The sequence below is a fragment of the Hordeum vulgare genome, chromosome 4H (genome assembly GCF_904849725.1).
Source record: "Hordeum vulgare subsp. vulgare chromosome 4H, MorexV3_pseudomolecules_assembly, whole genome shotgun sequence".
NCBI lineage: Eukaryota > Viridiplantae > Streptophyta > Magnoliopsida > Poales > Poaceae > Hordeum > Hordeum vulgare.
The window spans coordinates 448,220,815-448,226,814 of record NC_058521.1 but is presented as its reverse complement, the minus strand read 5'-3'; positions in this window follow the sequence as shown (position 1 = coordinate 448,226,814).

Below are 6,000 nucleotides of genomic sequence, written 5' to 3'. Positions count from 1 at the left end.
GAAGGTGGACTATACTAGCGGTCGAGAATACTTGATCACTAAGTGATCCTGAACACCTACCTACGTCAATCATAACCCCACCGTGTTCCCGATCGAAGAGAGATCTTCGAGGGGACAGTCACGGTTACGCACATAGTTGGCAATTTTATTAGCTTAAGTTTAAGTTATCTATTACCGGATGTTAACAAAATATTCCAAGTAGCCACATAACCACGGGCATGGCTTTTCGAAAGATTAAACCCTGCAGGGGTGCTCCAACTAGTCCATCACAAACGTACACGGGCCGCAAAGTAATCCTCTATCACGAATCTCGTGATTTCGTCGGATTCCCTAGAGAAGAACCCTCAACTCTGGGGAGAACCAAAGCTTCACTGGGATTCCTATACGCAAGATATATCGCTAAGGTAAGGCAAGACTAGCAGGACCTCCTGTCATGTCGACGACCCCGATAAGAGCCGCATATCTCGGTCTCACGACACGACGGATGGAAAAGCCTACAGGAGCCAAACCTCAAGTTTCCTTGTGGTGGCCCCCGCAGTCTGTCCATTTTGGACCAACACTCATGAGGAGAACTGGCCCGGGTTGTTGATTAAAGATCCTCGGGGTGATCATTCCCTATGCAGATTATTATTAAGTGATTAGAAAATTAACACCAATGTTGGGTCCTGCCGGACAAGTCTTAGCACTACGCGATTTATCGAGGGGGTCCCCATAACAACCCCAAACGTGTTAGGAGCGATCAATATGGAATCAAACACCGGTAGCCGGTAACTATGGGGGCAATAACGGAACAAAGCACCCAGCAAAAGGCTAGGCCTTCCGTAATTTACCAAGTATATAGGTGCATTAATTAAATAACATAATTTAAGATAATGATATCAAGCTCATGTTGTCACATGAGTCAAAGCAGTTGCATCTAGCAACGCTAACATTAGTAGCTGAGCAAAGCCTACTTAGCCATTCAAGTTTGCTAGGAAGGGATCAGTGTTTGGGTTCATGGCATATCAAGAGGCAAATATTTCAGTGGTAGGCAGTGAGCATATGACAAAGGAAACGTAATCTAGCATAACAAGTCTAGAGATGGAATCAAGGCCATATCATCTTGCCTGTGATATCCTCGGCTTGGAATGGTTCTTGATCGTCCTGCACGTACTCTCCTGACTCCACGTATTCGTTCTCCGATCCCGATGCTACCCAACATAAGAATAACATCCAATGAACAACAGCACCTCAAGATGCAACAATCACATGATGCATGAGATGAATATGAGCATGCATCACTATTTCTATCACTAGCACAAGCATAAGGAGTAAATACATGTTCCTGGACAGAACTGCATGCTAACCTATTTTTACATGCATGAGAATGACATGATCAGATGTGTCTCGTGAATACGATGCAAAACCATATAAAGAACATTACAATCGGAGCTACGGATCAACGGGAATCAACGAAACAAGATATGAATGTTGGGTAACGTAGCATAAATTCAAAATTTTCCTACGCATATTCAGATCTTCCTATGGAGAGACCAGAAACGAGAGAGGGGTAAGAGCATCTTCATACCTTTGAAGATCGCTAAGCGGAAGCGTTGCTAGAACGCGGTTGACGGAGTCGTACTCGCAGTGATTCCGATCTAGTGCCGAACTACGGCACCTCCGCGTTCAACACACGTGCAGCCCGGTGACGTCTCCCGCACCTTCATCCAGCAAGGAGGAGGGAGAGGTTGGGGAAGAACTCCAGCAGCACGACGGCATGGTGTCGATGGAGAGACGAGGTCTCCCTGCAGGGCTTCGCCAAGCACCGGCAGAGAGGAGGAGGAAGAAGGGCAGGGCTGCGTCGAGGGAGAGGCAGAAGTCTGATCCCCAATGGCCAAAAGTGCCCACTATATATAGGGGGAGGGGAGAGGGGGTGCCACCCCTAGGGTTCCCACCCTAGGTGGTGCGGAAGCCCCCCCCCCCAGATGGGAGGTGCGGTGGCCAGAGGGGGAGGAGGGGGTGGCGCACCACCTGGTGGGCCTTAGGCCCACCTGGCTTAGGGTTTGCCCCCGCCCCTTTCTCTCCCCTGCGCCTTGGGCTGAGTGGGGAGGCGCACCAGCCCACCTAGTGGCTGGTTCCCACCCCCACTTGGCCCACCCTACCTTCCGGGTCGTTGCCCCCCTTCGGTGGTCCCGGTGGTCCCGGTACGTTACCGGTGATTCCCGAAACACTTCCGGTATCCGAAACCATCCGTCCTATATATCAATCTTTACCTTCGGACCATTCTGGAGCTCCTCGTGACATCCGGGATCTCATCCGGGACTCCGAACAACTTTCGGTAACCTCATATAATAATTCCCTATAACCCTAGCGTCATCGAACCTTAAGTGTGTAGACCCTACGGGTTCGGGAGACAGGTAGACATGACCGAGACACCTCTCTGGCCAATAACCATCAGCGGGGTCTGGATACCCATGGTGGCTCCCACTTGCTCCACGATGATCTCATCGGATGAACCACGATGTCAAGGATTCAATCAATCCCGTATGCGATTCCCTTTGTCTGTCGGTATAGAACTTGCCCGAGATTCGATCGTCGGTATACCAATACCTTGTTCAATCTCGTTACCGGTAAGTCTGTTTATTCGTTCCGTAGCACGTCATCGTGTGACTAACTCCTTAGTCACATTGAGCTCATGATGATGTTCTACCGAGTGGGCCCAGAGATACCTCTCCGTCACACGGAGTGACAAATCCCGATCTCGATTCGTACCAACCCAACAGACACTTTCGGAGGTACCCATAGTGCACCTTTATAGTCACCCAGTTACGTTGTGACGTTTGATACACCCAAAGCACTCCTACGGTATCCGGGAGTTGCACAATCTCAGGGTCGAAGGAAAAGATACTTGACATTAGAAAAGCTTTAGCATACGAACAATACGATCTAGTGCTATGCTTAGGATTGGGTCTTGTCCATCACATCATTCTCCCAATGATGTGATCCCGTTACCAATGACATCTAATGCCCATGATCAGGAAACCATGATCATCTATTGAGTAACGAGCTAGCCAACTAGAGGCTTGCTAGGGACACATTGTGATCTATTTATTCACACATGTATTACTGTTTCCTGTTAATACAATTATAGCATGAACAATAGACGATTATCATGAACAAGGAAATATGATAATAACCATTTTATTATTGCCTCTAGGGCATATTTCCAACAATGAAGCCCTACGTGTCAAAATCATCACCACACACTCAAATGGCACAAGTCTGGTATTCCCAGGTTGCCAAGACATAAAACAAACCATCATGGATGGGTTGGAGCAAAGAAGAACACCACAACATCAACTAAGCACTCACAAACATCAAAATGAAAAAAACTACACAATCTGCCATAAACTGCATCATAGCACTTTGTGAGCTACATGGAAAGCACCTACAGCCACCCAAACATGACAAATAATATATGTGGATGTATCTAGTCAATAATACTACAAGCACAAGCAAGAATCACACAAATAGGAATTAAACACAGAAAGTTACAAGGCTGTAAACTTGCCCAAAAACATCAGTTTTCAGGGACTTAGTGAAAATTCCAGATTCTCACTTTTCTGTCTATGCTCTAAAGCATTTTGACAGCAGTCAAAACAATATCTACATGACTCCAAATGACATGCAATTTTACAGGGAGCTAGACAAACATATCAGGTCCAACTTTCTAGTTTAAAGCTAAGGCTAGATCACAACACCTTGACCAGCACAACCTCATCAACAGGAGAAGAAAATATAAACAGATTCTCAGACTTAGTGAAAATCTCAGATTTTCACTAATCTGGAATTTCAGCCACATGCCTACTTTGAGTGGGCATAACTTGCACATATGGAATCCTAATCATGAGATGAAACCAACATGAGGTAGAGGGGGTCACCCTCTACTACCACAACCAAGAAACAATCACAAAGGCTCACCACAACTCATGGAACCAAGCTCCAAACATAGAAGAAAATGAAAATATGTCATCTTCAGAAATGTTCCAGTGGCAAAACTGAGTTCACCAATGGGTTCCTTGGGATATTCTACCCCAAAAATATATATAATATGTGGGCACTTACTTGGAACAAGTGACCACAAATTAAGAAGGAAAAAACAACATAGAATCTTAAGTAGTGAATAGTGCAACATCACATGTGCAAAATCACTAGAACACTATCTACACTAGCACTTTCATGACCACAAAACCAATGTTGACATGAGGCTTTTGACCCCATGTGTCTGTGCCATGGCCATCACCATTCCCAATCATCTCTACAAGGCAAACACACCAACACAAGAAACATGCACCACTCACATATGGACATATGAAGGTACCCCTTGTTTCTAGTAGGTGGAGATTCCACACACACAAGCACATGCTCACAATCCATGGTGCTCATGAAATATGTTCATATGTGTGTGTGCTTCACACACACCACTCCACATCCACATGCACACAAGTATAAGCACACTAAGTCAAACAAGCACAATTCATGCCTATCCACACACACAAACACTCCAAGGGCACATGAGCCCTAGTCCATGAGTTTGGGATGCACACCACACATGCACCATAATCACCTCATGTAGCTGAGCCAACACACACACCATCTACACATGCACACATCAAAATATACCAGGCACTAGATGTTGTTGTGAGGGAGGAAAAATCACCCTCATGGTGCGATGCACACCACCACAACAACTTCTCAAACCAAGGTGACCAAGGTGCAAACAGCACAAGAAATCAATTGCATAGAACAAAAAAATAAAAGGAGGGGGAAGAGGATTCGAACCATGTACCCCTCCTGGTAACCACAGCACCACTACCACCCTGCTAGGAAGTAGGCACTCGACAGAACAGGGCTTCACGGCAAAGTAAGCTATCCTGCTGTGGCAACCACTGTTCTGAAATTATATGCAAAAAGGGGGAGTGCATCCCGTGGGCATCGATCCCTGCACCTTTCGAGAACAACCACAAGACACCAACCACTGCGCTACGCTACTGCTACTGACAAAGAGGAGGAGGTATCTCTGAAGAACAACCTCTCTGCTATGAATCATCCCGCCGGCGACCGAACCAGAGGAAGATGGCGGCGACTACCACGACCACCTACAGCCATACTACGCTGCGGGGGTGAAGTAGGATCCGCAGGGGATCCATTCCCGCCTCGAAACCACCCTATTGCCACAGGTATCAACGAGCACAAGCTACTGTCCATTGCATGTGTTGCACTCTGCTACTGCAACCGGGCGATCCAACGAAGAGTAGCTCGAGTCTATGCGCTAGAGAGGAAAGAGCTGGTCTACGGCTGCTCACCGAGGGGGGAACGAGAGAGGAGGGCGACGATGTCGTGGAAGAAGAAGAAGCGGCGTTGTTCTCTGCAGGAAGAAGCCGCCCGAGCAGAGGAAGGAGGTGCACGTCGGGGACGTCGAGGAAGAAGTCCCGGCTCCATGCAAAAATGGAACCCCTCCTGGGTCCTCTTGCTTGAGCAGCTACGGGGAGGCGACGAGGTCGACGCTACGCCGGCGTCGAGCTCGACCCGGACCTGCTCATAGCGTTGGAGACGACGAGGGACTTCCTGGCAGCGCTGGAGGGAGAAGACGAGGGAGAGGAGGAACCCTAGCCGCCTGGGGGAGGGAGAGGAGAGCTTATATCGCCCTAGGGGGGCGAGCTGGAGCCGCAAGATCGAGGTCACGGTGATCGGAAGGCTGTGGCTGGATCGTACAGGGTGACGTAGACGCGAGGAAGAAGAGGGACGCGTATGGGCTGCTGCAGCGAAGAGTTTATGGGCCAGGGAGGAGTTGCGGTGCTGCTGTGAAGGTTGAGAGAAAGAGGAAAACCTGGCCCTCTCTAATAAACAAACAACATGTCAGCAATTGATATTCCTAGGAAAAACTAAGGCATAAAAAATAGAGAAAAATATCCCTGGGCTTAAGGGAATTATGCCCCAAATACATAAAATACCAAAATG